Consider the following 13,798-nt stretch of genomic DNA (forward strand, 5'->3'; position numbering starts at 1 on the left):
TGTAGTAGAATTTATCAATATTATATTTGATTTGGTTGTAAATGGTATCATATAGCTAAAGTAGAAGGGATTTTCCTCCTTAGTAGTGTGACCTTGGTTCTTACACTTTCTGCACCAAACGTCCAATCTCAGTCTAAATACATTCTTTCCTAGTCCTCCGATCATCTTGGCTAGAGTGTCCTTTAGTTCTTCAAATATCTGCTACCTACTTAAAGCAATCTTGAGCTCATCAAATGTCTCGACCATTCTATGCATACTAGTTGGGTGCTTTTCCACCTAGTACTATTACAAATTCCCAGTACACTCACTCTCCTAGTACCCATTCCTAGAACTCCTTCCTATACAGAGTTTCTTAGGACAAGAACTAGTGCCAATGGACTATTTTTTAGTAATATTTGGCCTAATTCGAAAGCTAGTCATTTATAGAATACACATTCAATTTCCTTGTAGAATACTTTTGAGCTCTCCCTCTTCTCTACTCTTTCTTGGTATAGTTCTCAATTGGATTCTGCTAGATGGTTTGTTTTCTTGATTTTTTTTTTTGTAGGCATTATCAAGTGTTATATTGGATTCTTGCACACGCTATATGGTTTGCTTACTTGAATAGGTTTACTTGTCGCGCTTTGTTGAGAGTTAGTCGAACAACAAGATGGATAGAGATAGCAATATGGTTTTCTTTCTTGAATCGGTTTACTTGTAGGATGTTTTGAGAGTTAATCTCGTTAACAACATGATGGGTTCCCCCACTATGATTAGGAAAGATCCAATAATACTTGAACATCAAGAAATGATTAGGAGCTACACATTTGTGGAGTTACATGTGGGAGGTAATGAGAGTGGAGATGTAGCACAAGAAGCGGTTATGGAAACTAAAAGATCAAATGGACATGGATATTTAAAGCCCCTTTATATGGTAGCAATACTATAAGGGAGTTGAAAACAATGAATAGTGTGAGTAGATAGCTAATTAGTGAACCCTCTTGCTCTCATTCACTCCATAGTGCATGTTGATACATGACTTGCATGACTTGCATTATTTCTCTTATACCTCTATCTTACATATATTGATACAATTTTATACATCTATCTTACTTTGTAAGCTTCTCTTATGGAATTTTCTTAAGTTCTCTTAGTGATCTTGGTTTGGTAGTGTAGTCTACTCATCTAAGTGAGCATGGTTTTCTTATGCTTCACCAATTTTGACTTTTAGTCCTAATTATTCTACTAAGATCATTGATATAAATTTGAATGATTGGTATTTCCTTAACAATGTCACCCTCTCATTAGTTAAGGACATTTAATGCTTATACAATTTTGGTGACATATAGGACACCACATTGGGTCCCTTTGAAGATACGTGTATTGATCATTTTTATTTTGTAGCAACAACTGCTGATAACAGGAACTAATAGATCTTCTCGTGATGTAGAGTAATGTGAACTTATAGGGTTGTAATAGCTTGGGACTAGGGTACAATGACATCATAAGTTTAGATTGTTTTATGAAAGCAGGAAACCATAGTGTGTTTTTGTGAACATTTGTTTGTCTCCTTTGATAGGTTCTTGGTTGACTGCCTTAAATATTGCTTTATAGAATTTTTATACAAAGATTGGTTGGATTATTTAAGGGTTCAATTTTTCACTTGGTGGGCTTGAGCCCACATTCATATAGTATTTAAGTTGTTACTTTTGAGGCATTGTGAGGTTGACCCTACATTCATGTACTACTTTTTTTCTTGATATAAGTCTTTCTCTTGCATAAAAAATACCTTTTTAGTTAGATCTATCTTACCATCAATTGCTTGTTTTCATGGCAAGCCTTTGCATATTGATGAGTGTGATGGCTATACAAGGAGTCCTACGTCATGGTGGGCTATAAGGGCATAAACAACGATAGTGATCTAACTAAAAAATACCTTTTTAGTTAGATCTATCTTACCATCAATTGCTTGTTTTCATGGCAAGCCTTTGCATATTGAGTGTGATGGATATACAAGGAGTCCTCTGTCATGGTGGGCTGTAAGGGCATAAACAACGATAGTGATCATGGCTTGATAAGGGTGGCATACAAGGGGCGAGGATCTTTGAGAAGAATCTCCTTATGTTTGCGCACCTGCATAGCAATTCTCATGGCATGTGACATGTGGACATTAATGGTATGAAGGTATCCTCACTGAGCCTGATAAAGTGATCTCTGTAGACCGCCATCTTTGTGCCCCACCCCTCTGCTAGTGTGATCCTGGTATCCTTTATGTGTTGTTTAAAGGTCTAACTAGGTAGACTAGTTGATCTCATCATGTGTGTTCCGCAAAACATGGAGGTAAGATCATATTCCAATGGTGCATGCTAGTGTATCTATAGATCATGTAATGTGAACCATTGAGAGACACTAGCAAACCAAGACCAATCTCCATGGATTAGGCCTTGAACGCACATGATATGGAGGATTTACATATAGTGAACCCCCCGAGCATCAATGTTGGGGGGACTAATGTGTTGAAGCGCCAAGCCTTTGTCCTCGGCTCCTAGATGTGTGTCTGGAAGCATTATCGCCTAAAACGTACCCATATTCTGTTCCATGATCTATGCATAAAATTTCTCACAACAGAAAAAATCACATCATACTTCAGAAAATGAAGAGATTTTTAATAAACCATAATCGTTTATAATTCAAAATTAACAATCCAAAATCTCAAAATCAGAGAGAATCACTAACTAAAAGATCTAGCCACCCGTCCACCCAACCACCACGCTAGACATCGTAGCTATCTCGGGTATGCCTCTTCTAAATCTTGTCCACTCTGCATAAATCATGTTATCGGTCCGACGTTCCCTGTCTAAGGACGGCAGCCCAAATCTCAAAATCTCTCTCTCTCTCTCTCTCTCTCTCTCTCTCTCTCTCTCTCTCTCTCTCTCTCTCTCTCTCTCTCTCTCTCTCTCACTCACTCCTGCATAGAAATTACCTCAAGGCTCTGGAAGAATCAAAAAACAACAACCCATGAGAATTAGTAGATTATCATGCACGAAAACATTAAAGATAGAAATACCCTTCTAAAAACATGATCTTGAACCAAATTAGAGAAGATACATTTTTTTTAATAACACTGGAAAGTGGTGTCAAATTCGTTTCGCGAATACCGGCCACCCCATGCGGAATCTCCCAATTATCTAAGCACGGATTTTTTTTCTTCCTATGAAAAATTGACTTTCTTTAATACATCCCTCTGACAAATAAAGTTATCTACACCCTCATCTGAGGCCGTTTACTGAAAATGAAGGTTCAATTTGGTGTCTAAGCCCTGTTTTCAGGCGTCCATTGGTGGTTATATTTACTATGTAAACCCCCATATGAGTTTCCTTTTAGCTAAACTACTCACTATGACCCTCTTATACATTATCTAACATGGTTAAGTATAGAATGCAAATCTTTACAAACTGACACCACAATACATGCATAAAAAGTCCCAAAATTGACATATCTAAAATTACTAAATTGTGACCAAACATAATCTTTTATATCCTCTAAGTATTTCCTACTTTTCAACATTAAATATAGATGCTAGAAATCACCAAGTCAAATGGACCCAAAAATACGTACATATGAGTATGTTACATCACCGCTCGAGCAATGCTAGAGCTACATATCCTTATGTCATAGTGTATTTACGACTGAATACCACACAAAGGTATGTATATGATTTGACAATCTCCACTGGGATATCCTCTATATGTAAAGATCTTTATGTAAAGATGTAATCCCTAAGATGGGCTGGGGAGGAGTGGAAGGCCATTACCTTCATCGTTACCAAGGTTAACTATCAGATCGCTCTATGTGTAGAACTCTTGTAAAGCATTTAGGAGCCTTTGTAATTCCTCTCTTGAGTCTCAAATGAGTACAATGTCATCTGTATATAATAGCAATGGGATGAATATGTCACCTAGGCTCGCTCCATAGCCCCTGGATATGTCAACAATGAAGTCAAATATCTAATCAATGTATAGACTAAATAAAGTTGATGAAAGTGGACAACCTTGCTTCACCCCAGTCATACTAGTGATCTCATCTAACATCCCACCACCCAGGAGCCTAGACCCATCCAATCATGGCCTCATAGAGTGCTATGATGCCCCACATCATTTTAGATGACTCTCCCATAGGCAATCACATGGCACAATGTTAAATGCTTTGCAAAAGTCTACAAAGCAGCAATATATCTTCTTTCCCTATGCTTTCCCTTCCTTGATGACGTCCCTAACTGTGAAGATATGATCCAAGGTAGAGTGGGCTTGCCTGAAGCCTTTGCCTAAAGCCTTGCCTGAAGCCTTGCCTGAAGCCTACTATTTGTCCCTGATCCCGCCATTCAAACACCTATGCTAGGGAGCTAAGCTATGTCTCCATTACTGATCCATATAGTTTGACCATTGTATGGCCAATCATGATGGTGCAGTAGTTGCTAGGATCTAGAGGGTCACGAGACTTTAGAATGCGTGAAATGGTGTTTGTGGTCCATGTAACTATTGGGAAACCCTTGCATAGAGAACGATTAAACATGTGGGCTAAGAGTGGGGTGATAGTATTTGACTGCATGTGAGAGATGTTCAACTCCTCGTCCCTCATGGTCATGTGCTTATCTATTGCAGAGTCATTGGATGCCTTTGAACACCATCCCTTCTGTGAAGAAAGTGGATGTGGCAGGTCTGGGGCCCTATAGGTGGGGGACTAGGGGCTGGTTAGGAATGGAGAAGAGAGAATGGGGGTGTGATTACCAAAGTATAAGGGGAGGTCATGGGTGTGAGATCATAGTTGCAATGAAATGCATTTTATTTAGGTAGTGTATGAAATGTGGCGACTATTCATACATATGAAATTTAAATTTAAAAGCATGAAAATTTTTGGTGCCCTAAAAGCACAAATTGCACGGGGCTTTTGCAAAGTCTTCTGAGAGTGGCACTAGGAGTGAGGATGAGGCTAATAATATTGAGCCTAAAGATGAAGATATGGAACTGGCTGAGGGTCAAGATGATGACTCTTGAGTCTTTTCTTGACTCTTGTAGGAAATGGCTCCACACTTCAAATGGCCCATGTTACAAATGGATGTAAAACATACCTTTATTGACTGAGATTTAGAGGAGGAAGTTTAGGTTGAGAAACCTCCTAGATTTGTGATTCACGGAGAGGACCCTCATGTGTATCTACAGAAGGTTCTTTATGGTCTCAACCAAGCAGGCACCTCATGCAAGCTAGTGTGGAATGGATCTAGAGTTAAAGATGAAATCAAACACATGAAAGATGAATTCTAGCATCCATTACACATGAAATTAGCATTTACAAGCATCATAACCAAAGATAAAGAAGAGAGAGAATCCATATGTGTATGTAGAGCAAAGAGAAAGATACACAATGGCCTAAGTGTGTTAACCTCTCACCAAGAGGATGGCTTGAAAGCTAGCCATGAGACTTGACCATAGATGGCCATATCCATAGTAGGAGCCAAAGGTACAATGGAATGTCCAAGATTAGTAAAATGACAAAAGGTCCTATCCATGAGCCCAAGGCCCTATTTATAGTGTTTTACCCATCGGCCCATTTACATGTATGCTATAGGTTCATGACATGGTGTCAAAAGATTGATGCCTTTTTATTATCTCTTGGATTTGAGAGGTCTTATGTAGACACCAACTTATATGTGGTTCTTTTTTATGAGAATATTTGTATCATTGTCTTATATGTTGATGACCTCATCCTTACAGGATTGAATACTAAGTTGATCACATAGGTTTAGTCCAAGCTTTCATAGACATTTGAGAAGACTAACCTTGGCCTTCTTCATTATTTTCTTGGTTTGGAGGTTTGGCATCAAGATGACTGCATCTTCATTTATCTAGAGAAGTACGTGAAGAAGCTACTTTCCCTTTATGGTTTGTGTAAGTGTACAGCTCTCTCTTGTCCCCCATAGACACAAATGCCAAACTATCCAAAGAGAATGATACACCCTTGGTTGATTCCCGGAGTACTGATAGATAGTTGGCTCATTGCTTTATCTTGCCAACATAAGACCATATATCTCCCATGCTATGAGTGTTCTTAGTCAATTGTCATCAGCATGTAGAGGATCTAGTCGATGGTGGCAGTAGGAGGACTCAAGGAGAAGCTATCAGCCATACATGTGCCCCACAACAAGCCCTCTGTCGGTGGCCTAGAACCACTTCCAAATAAGTATAAGGAGAACAAAAGTCAGCAGAAGGGAATAGATCGAGTACCACATCATTTTAAACTCCAATGTAAGAAGACACAAATACTCCTCTTGGAAGGGGGGCGCTTAACTCGGTAGTTGGGATCCTATCTAATGTCGTCTCTCTGTATTCTCTACTCTCTATTGTATATTCTCTTTTAGTTTTTTCTTTCCATCGGTAAAGTGTTTCAAGGCTTTGTGTTACATGATTATGTAGCATGTTACACATCTGGGGCATGAGTCATCCTCATCATCCTAGCCTTGGGAGTATTCATGAGGAGGGAACATGCATCCAGCATCATGTCAACCCCAACTGGAGCATGTCGGCTCAGAACCACGAACCACTTCCACTTGTCCAAACACCACAAAACTTGATGGGAGAAAGTCGTTACCTTTGGTCCACTTACATATGAAGATCCAACTCAAATCTCTTTTAGCAAGCCCTCCATTAGCCCTCTGAGATGGCTGCAACCTGACAACTAGAGATTGTTTCGACCAGACACTAACCCTTCTCCTGCACCTCCTTAGGAGACCCAAAAGGATAAAAATGTGCAAGTTTGTTCCTTGACTTGTATAAGACCCACATATCAAGTTTCATGCCCAAATTCAAAGGATAAGGACCCCAACAACATGTATGTCTCTCATGTCCTTATGTAGTCTTGAACTTCAAACAGATAGGTACTTTTCACACTTGCAAACACCTGCCTCCTTGTGTCAAAATCTCATGAGATTTTGTATGCTTCAAGTAAAACATATGGAGATACTCCAGACCAAACCTTGTACCCTATTTCTCTTCTAGCATGGAGAACATAGGGCTGGAATAGGACACTTTCACTAGTTTAGAGTTTTGAAACAAAGCAACACTGCTAGTCCCAATCTCTTTCCTTCCACACTCCCACAAACTGCAAAACTTAAACTTGCAAGGATTCCACTCTAAAAACCTTATTTCCTACTATCTGTCACCTCAAGCTCCACTCCTGGCTCCAAAACACTAATCCACACAGTCCTTAGAGCTTCCTGTGTGGTGCTGGGCAGCCTACAACACACAATCCACAAGAAAACACGAATAAAGAGATAGGAAGAAACACTAAGATTCAAGCTTGATGCTTCAAACTTCTGTAGCCCCCCTGATGCTTTAGAGGGTTGGTTACAGACAGTAGCTAGAAACAAAACTCACTCCTCACTAGGCATCATGATTAAAATAACATCAACATGATCACACACTCTCAAAACCATGATTTCACCTCTATCCCCTTGATTTGGGAGGGGCTGCACATAGCCTGTAGACTTGCTTTTTACAAACAAGTGTATTTATCACTTTGATATAGAAATAAACCTATTGTACCCAATATCAAACACCTCAAACACAACCTCAACAACAAGCATAAAAAAAAGATGCTTTCTAGACTGCAGCAACCAGAAACAAGATAAAACCAACAAGATGTAGAAATATATGATGATCACAAGTAAAAACTAGACGAGAACTTTGTTATTCAGCCTCACTATAATCTCCAAGATAAATAGTCTCTCCTCTCTTGATCTCTTCTCTAGTCAAGATGCTCTCCCTACATGTCACATGATGTCACCATTTAGTACTTCAAATATTTGGTTTACAAGATGAATGGAGGACTATTTTTCAAATGATAGACTCAATTTTATCTATGGTTTGAGGGTTTGAGATTCATGTGTGTGTGGAAATCAGTATGATGCAAGCATGTGGACACTATCTAGGACCAATATGCATGAGCATGGACATGTTCATGGTGTTGAACACTTGGAGTGTGGCTAGAAGGACTTGGACACTTCACTTCTTGAGTTTACTTGTGCAACAAGTTGGGACTATGGGTTTACTTACACCAGAAGTATCCAAAAAGGGAAAAAAACACTTTTATAGCCATTCTTAGCCTGGGAACCTACTTTTTTCATGCTAGGGGGCTAGATCTAACCTAGGTGCCTACTTTATACATGTAGAGGCATCTAGAAGAAGCATGCATGGGGTAGATCTGGCAGAGGTGCCGTCCTATCGGCACAAAACTAGCGCGACAGAAATATGAATATATGTCTTGGTCTTCCTATGGAGTGACAACACCATAGGGGTAAGTCGTCATCCTGGCCATAAACGGGTGGCACCAACAGGTTCCCGTCCATATCGCACGAAGTAGGTCACACACGGGTGGCACAAAACTAGTTTCCGTCCATGTGATGCAGTAGTGGTCACACACGAGTGGCATGAATCTGGCTCCCATCCATGTGACACCAAAAGACTGGTCCTTTCACATGGGACACTGGCCTGGCCCCATGTGAACATGGCACAAATCTAGCCTCTCTATGGAGTTACAGTCCCATAGAGGTGGCTCCAAAAATGGAGTTGGACCAAATGGTGACAGTTGAGGAAGCTGAAGTGATGGTTCCCAAGCAGATCCTTTTGCACCAATTCAAGCATGGCTCTAGTTAAAGACAAAGACAATTTTGGCTAGCCAACTTGCTTTTCCATGGATCAAGATTGTTTCCCACACATATAGGAGCTAGTCAACTTGTTTATCTCTCTCTATAGAGCTGGTCGGGTTGTTATCTTTATTTATATACAGAGCTCCCACATTTCTCTCTATCTAGGCCTAGATAGCATGTACACAAGGCTGGACAGCAAGTACAGAGGACTAAACATTAGATACAGAGGGGGGCTGGATAGTAGGTATAGAGGGATAGACAATGGCTACCTTTTCTCTCTAGGGATGGACAACTTGTGGTTCTCTCTCTATAGGCTAGGTAGCAAGTGTTTCTCTCTCTAAAAGGTTAAGAACAGGTCTACGAAGGTAACTCGAGTTGTGGAGGAATAGCTGAGGCTTGTTTGGTGGTTCAATTGTGTCTTGCACTAGCCTTCAAGTTCTCTATTGGGCTAGCCAAAGACTTCTAGAATCCTGGGTAAGAGAGGTGTGAAGATACCAAGCTGATCCGAGATTTTGGGCTATTGTTCTCAGGAAATTAAGTTTCTTTGGTGGACCGTAGACTCAGGCAAAGGTTATCAAGCTTTGAGAGAGTTATGGTAGAGAGATAAGGTTATTTTTTAGTGTTAACATGTGTCAAAGTGTTAGATGAGTACTAGGGACAATGGGAAAGTAGTGTACCTCAACCTCGTCATCGCATCGAACCATGTCCCCGAGAAGGGAACATGCATCTAGCATTATGTCGACCCTAGCTGGAGCATGTCAACTGAGAACCACTTGCACTTGTCCAAGCGCCACCAAACTTGCTGAGAGAAATCCTCTACCTCTAGTCTACTTGCACACTAAGCTCCAACTAAAATCTCCTTGAGCAAGCCCTCCATCAGCCCTCTAAGATGGCTGCAAGCTAGCAGTTAGGACCAGACACTAACCCTTCTGCTACACCTTCTCAGAAGACCCAAAAAGCATGAAACTCTGTAGATTTCTTCCTTGACTTGTATAAGACCCATATATCAAGTTTCATGCCCAAATTCAAAGGATAAGACTCCCAACATCTTGTGAGTCCCTTAGGTCCTTATGCAGTCCTCCTAACTGGAAGAAACTATCAAATACATACTTTTCACACTTGCAAACACCTAGCTCCTAGTCTTAAAATCTAATTAGATTTGAGTCAAGTCGGGGCTAAAATGCTTCCAAGTTATATAGGATATTCCCAGTTTAAGTGGATTAATTTTGGGTTGAGCGTCCCGACCGGCATATATAAGTGAAAATCCGCTCATTTGTAAAGAGGTTCCTGTGAGAGCCTAAAGAAGAACTACGAGCACGCTTATCATCCGACGCTTACTACTGTCACCTCCTCGATACTTCGAATTCAATTTCATTTTAATGAGGTTACTCTGTGTCCTATGCTCTTCAATTCCACTTTTAATTTGTTACTGTTTGACTAGCATTTTAATTAGTTATGTGATTAGGATCCCTAAGCGTGTTTAGCAAATCTAGCACAATAGAGTTGTTCGATTCTGACCAAACTTCATAGGATTAGTCTAGAGGCTTAGCTCTACGAGTAAAACCCTCTCTTGTGCGATTTTGATTAGCGAAATTCACATCATTCGAGTTCACAACTCGCCGGGTGAGTTAGCAATCCGGATATGATTAGAGTTGTTTCACTTGCTTGGGTACTGTCCATAGGCTTATTCTAGATTAGATTGGTATGTCGAGTAGCTTAGGTTCATTTCGGTTGCATTAGATTAGCTTGTCTGTATAGGATTTGCACATAGGTAGATTAGCTGCGTTCTAGTTATTGCCCCTCGGGTGGTCTCTTAACACTTGCACCACTGCTTCCATGCACTAGTCGGGTGTTAGCTTCGTCCTCATTAGATATTTTTGTTGCTGGAGTTTTGAGGTGTGAAGGGTAGGAAAAAGTGGGAGAGACTGGGTTTATGAATTACAATTGCAACCCATTGCTAGTCCACTAGGGATGAAGTCATGAAATTGTGTGGCGTGTTGCATAGTGTCTTACAATTTCATGTGCTCTAACATTTTTACCTCTTCAACTTCCTACTTCTACTGTCGCAATACTTGCTTTTGCTCCGCAAGCCAGGCATTCTTCTGCTGTTACAAAGCTATAAATTCCATTGCTTGCTTCTCGTGAAACTCATGCAGTTGCTTTGACTCTTGAGCCTCAATGACACTAGATCTTCTATGCCTATAATGCTTATGTTTGCTTATGGATGAGAGGATTTTTTTGCCACCCTCCTGTGAAATTTTATTGTTTGTATTGGAATTAGGCACTTGCTGCAACTTGACGGCCATTGTCCAATTCTAGTAGCTGAAGCTAATGACATACTTCCATAGAAGATGATGATGTATTCTAAAAAAGGCACTTTTGTCATTGTCGCCTCTAATATCTTGCCAAGAAAGAGTAGAGTGGTAGAAACAAAAAGAAATCTCTCTCTCTCTCTCTCTCTCTCTCTCTCTCTCTCTCTCTCTCATCTTTTGTAGAGGAGAAGAGTTTTTCGCTCCTTGTTGAACAACTGAGCAAACTTGAAGCTTTCCTTGTGGTTTTCTGCACCACAAGGAAAGCTCAAAAGTGGATATTTTTGCAGAGGCAAGTCATCGGATCATACATTAACAAACTAGGTGAAGCACTGTATGAAAGTTAGTACAAAGTGTTCATCCAGGAGTACAAAACCTTGAGGCTTTGAAAATTGGAATCTACACATATGCACACTTTGTCAAGCAAGAAGTGTTGTTAGTCATCTTCAAGTCTTCTCCTTCTTATGTCAACCCTCACTTTTTTGCACTATCTCTGATCTCCCTATACTTTTGTTGTTTTATATATTTTTCTACTTTTGGCTTTAAATTTTTACCTTTCTTAGTCTTTTTTATTTTTCTTATCCATCTCTCAATTTTGTAATTTTAATCTTCAATTTTTCTATGCCCTCCATTATGGTTCAATTCACATGTGTACATGATTTGCAGCCAAGTGCAACAACTGGTTGCCCTTTTGTTCACATTGATTGAGAGAGAGAGAGAGAGAGAGAGAGAGAGAGAGAGAATGAGCGAGAAAAGAGAAAGCCGATTTTCTAGAGTAGGGCCCACCAATCCTAAACACCTTCTTGCTAGCCCAAAAGGAGTTGTTTGCGATGTTTTTTCCATGGGCCAGGTTTTGTTTTCTTCTGGTTACCCTCTCGCTCCACCCTTGGGAGATGGAGCGAGATGGCAACTGGTGGCCAATTGCTTCAACACGAGAACCAACCTAATTTCTACATTGTGCAAAATTGGTTGCAAACTTTCTCACAACCTTGATACCACGTGAATGGACTGTTTGTGTTTGCTTATAAAGGTAGAATAATATTGACTTGTGGCTGGTGTGTCATGGCTATATCGTGGGTGGGTGGGTGTGCAGAATGCACATACCCTACAAGGAGAAACCCCCATTGACTGTATGTGTTTGCTTATAAAGGTAGAATAATATTGACTTGTGGTGGCTGGTGTGTCATGGCTATATCGTGGGTGGGTGTGTGTGCACAATGCACATGCCCTACAACAAGGAGAACCCCCCCATTGATCCTTCAGTCACCACCTCGAACCCATCCCTCACACGGCCTTCTACGATGGAGATCTCAAAGGATAACATATGTAACCACTCCAATGTTGCTCAGACCCCTCCAAAATCGAGCAGTGCTGGGGCAAAAAACCCCAATGTGCTCATAAATGAAGTTCATCGCCTGGAATATAAAAGGGATCTCTCATCGCTCCAAGCCTAAGAAAATCAGGGATTTTATATTCACGTGATCACAAGATTTTTTTTGTTAATAACACTTGTGAACATGTTATTAACATGTTCACATGTTTTCATGTTCTCAAAATAGCAGGTTACCAGTGACCTGGTAACCTGCCGAAGCCCGCCGGGCTTTTTGTTTTCCCGGCGGGCCCGCCGGGAAAATCCATTTTCTCGGTGGGAAAAAAAAGTTAAAAAATGGTCAAAATATATTCATGTTCACAGTCATTCCTACCATTTTTGGGCCTTCTGGACTCATTTATGATGTCAAAAGTTCAAAATTCTTTGTACAAAAAAAGTTATCTCTAAATTTATCACCTTAAGCTCGATTACCATCAATTAGATCTTATTATACTTCCAATTGAGTCTAATTGACATCAATTAATATCCAATTAAGTCCAATTGGTATCAATTAAGTCTAATTGGGTGTCAATTGATCGATTGGGCTCAATTGACATCAATTGACACCCCATTGGACTCAATTGAGCTTAATTAACTTTAATTGGATTCAATCAATTGACACCCAATTGGACACAACTGGGCTTAATTGGACTCAATTGACATCGATTAACACCCAATTGATGTCAATTGAGCTCAATTGACATCAATCCTAGTCAATTGATATCCAATTGATGCCAATTGAGCCGAATTGACACCAATTGCACTCAATTGGTACCCAATTGATGTCAATTGAGTCCTCAATTAACATCAATTAACACCCAATTGAGTCCAATTGACATCAACTAATACCCAATTGAGTCAAATTGATATCAATTAAGTATAATTGGGTGTCAATTAATCAATTCGACTCAACTGATATCAATTGATATCCAATTGGACTCAATTGACATCAATTGGGTGCCAATTGAGTCCAACTGACACCCAATTGATATCAATTGCATCTAATTGGACTTAATTGATATCAATTAGGTGCCAATTGATTGATATCAATTAGGTGCCAATTGAGTCCAAGTGACACCCAATTGATATCAATTGCATCCAATTGGGCTTAATTGACATCAATTTACACCTAATTGATATCAATTGAGTCTAATCCAGTTCAATTCACACCCAATTGATGTTAATTGGGCTCAATTGACATCCAATTGATGTTAATTGGACTCAATTGACATCAATTAACACCCAATTGATGTCAATTGAGCTCAATTGACATCAATCGTAGTCAATTGACACCCAATTGATGCCAATTGAGCCGAATTGAGCTTAATTGATATTAATTACACTCAATTGGCACCCAATTGATATCAATTGAGTTCGATTAGACTCAATTAACATCAATTAATATCTAATTAAGTCTAATTGATATCAATTAATACCTAA

Source organism: Cibotium barometz, chromosome 58, assembly GCF_041138505.1.
Source record: "Cibotium barometz isolate CiBa-2024 chromosome 58, ASM4113850v1, whole genome shotgun sequence".
Classification (NCBI taxonomy): Eukaryota; Viridiplantae; Streptophyta; class Polypodiopsida; order Cyatheales; family Cibotiaceae; genus Cibotium; species Cibotium barometz.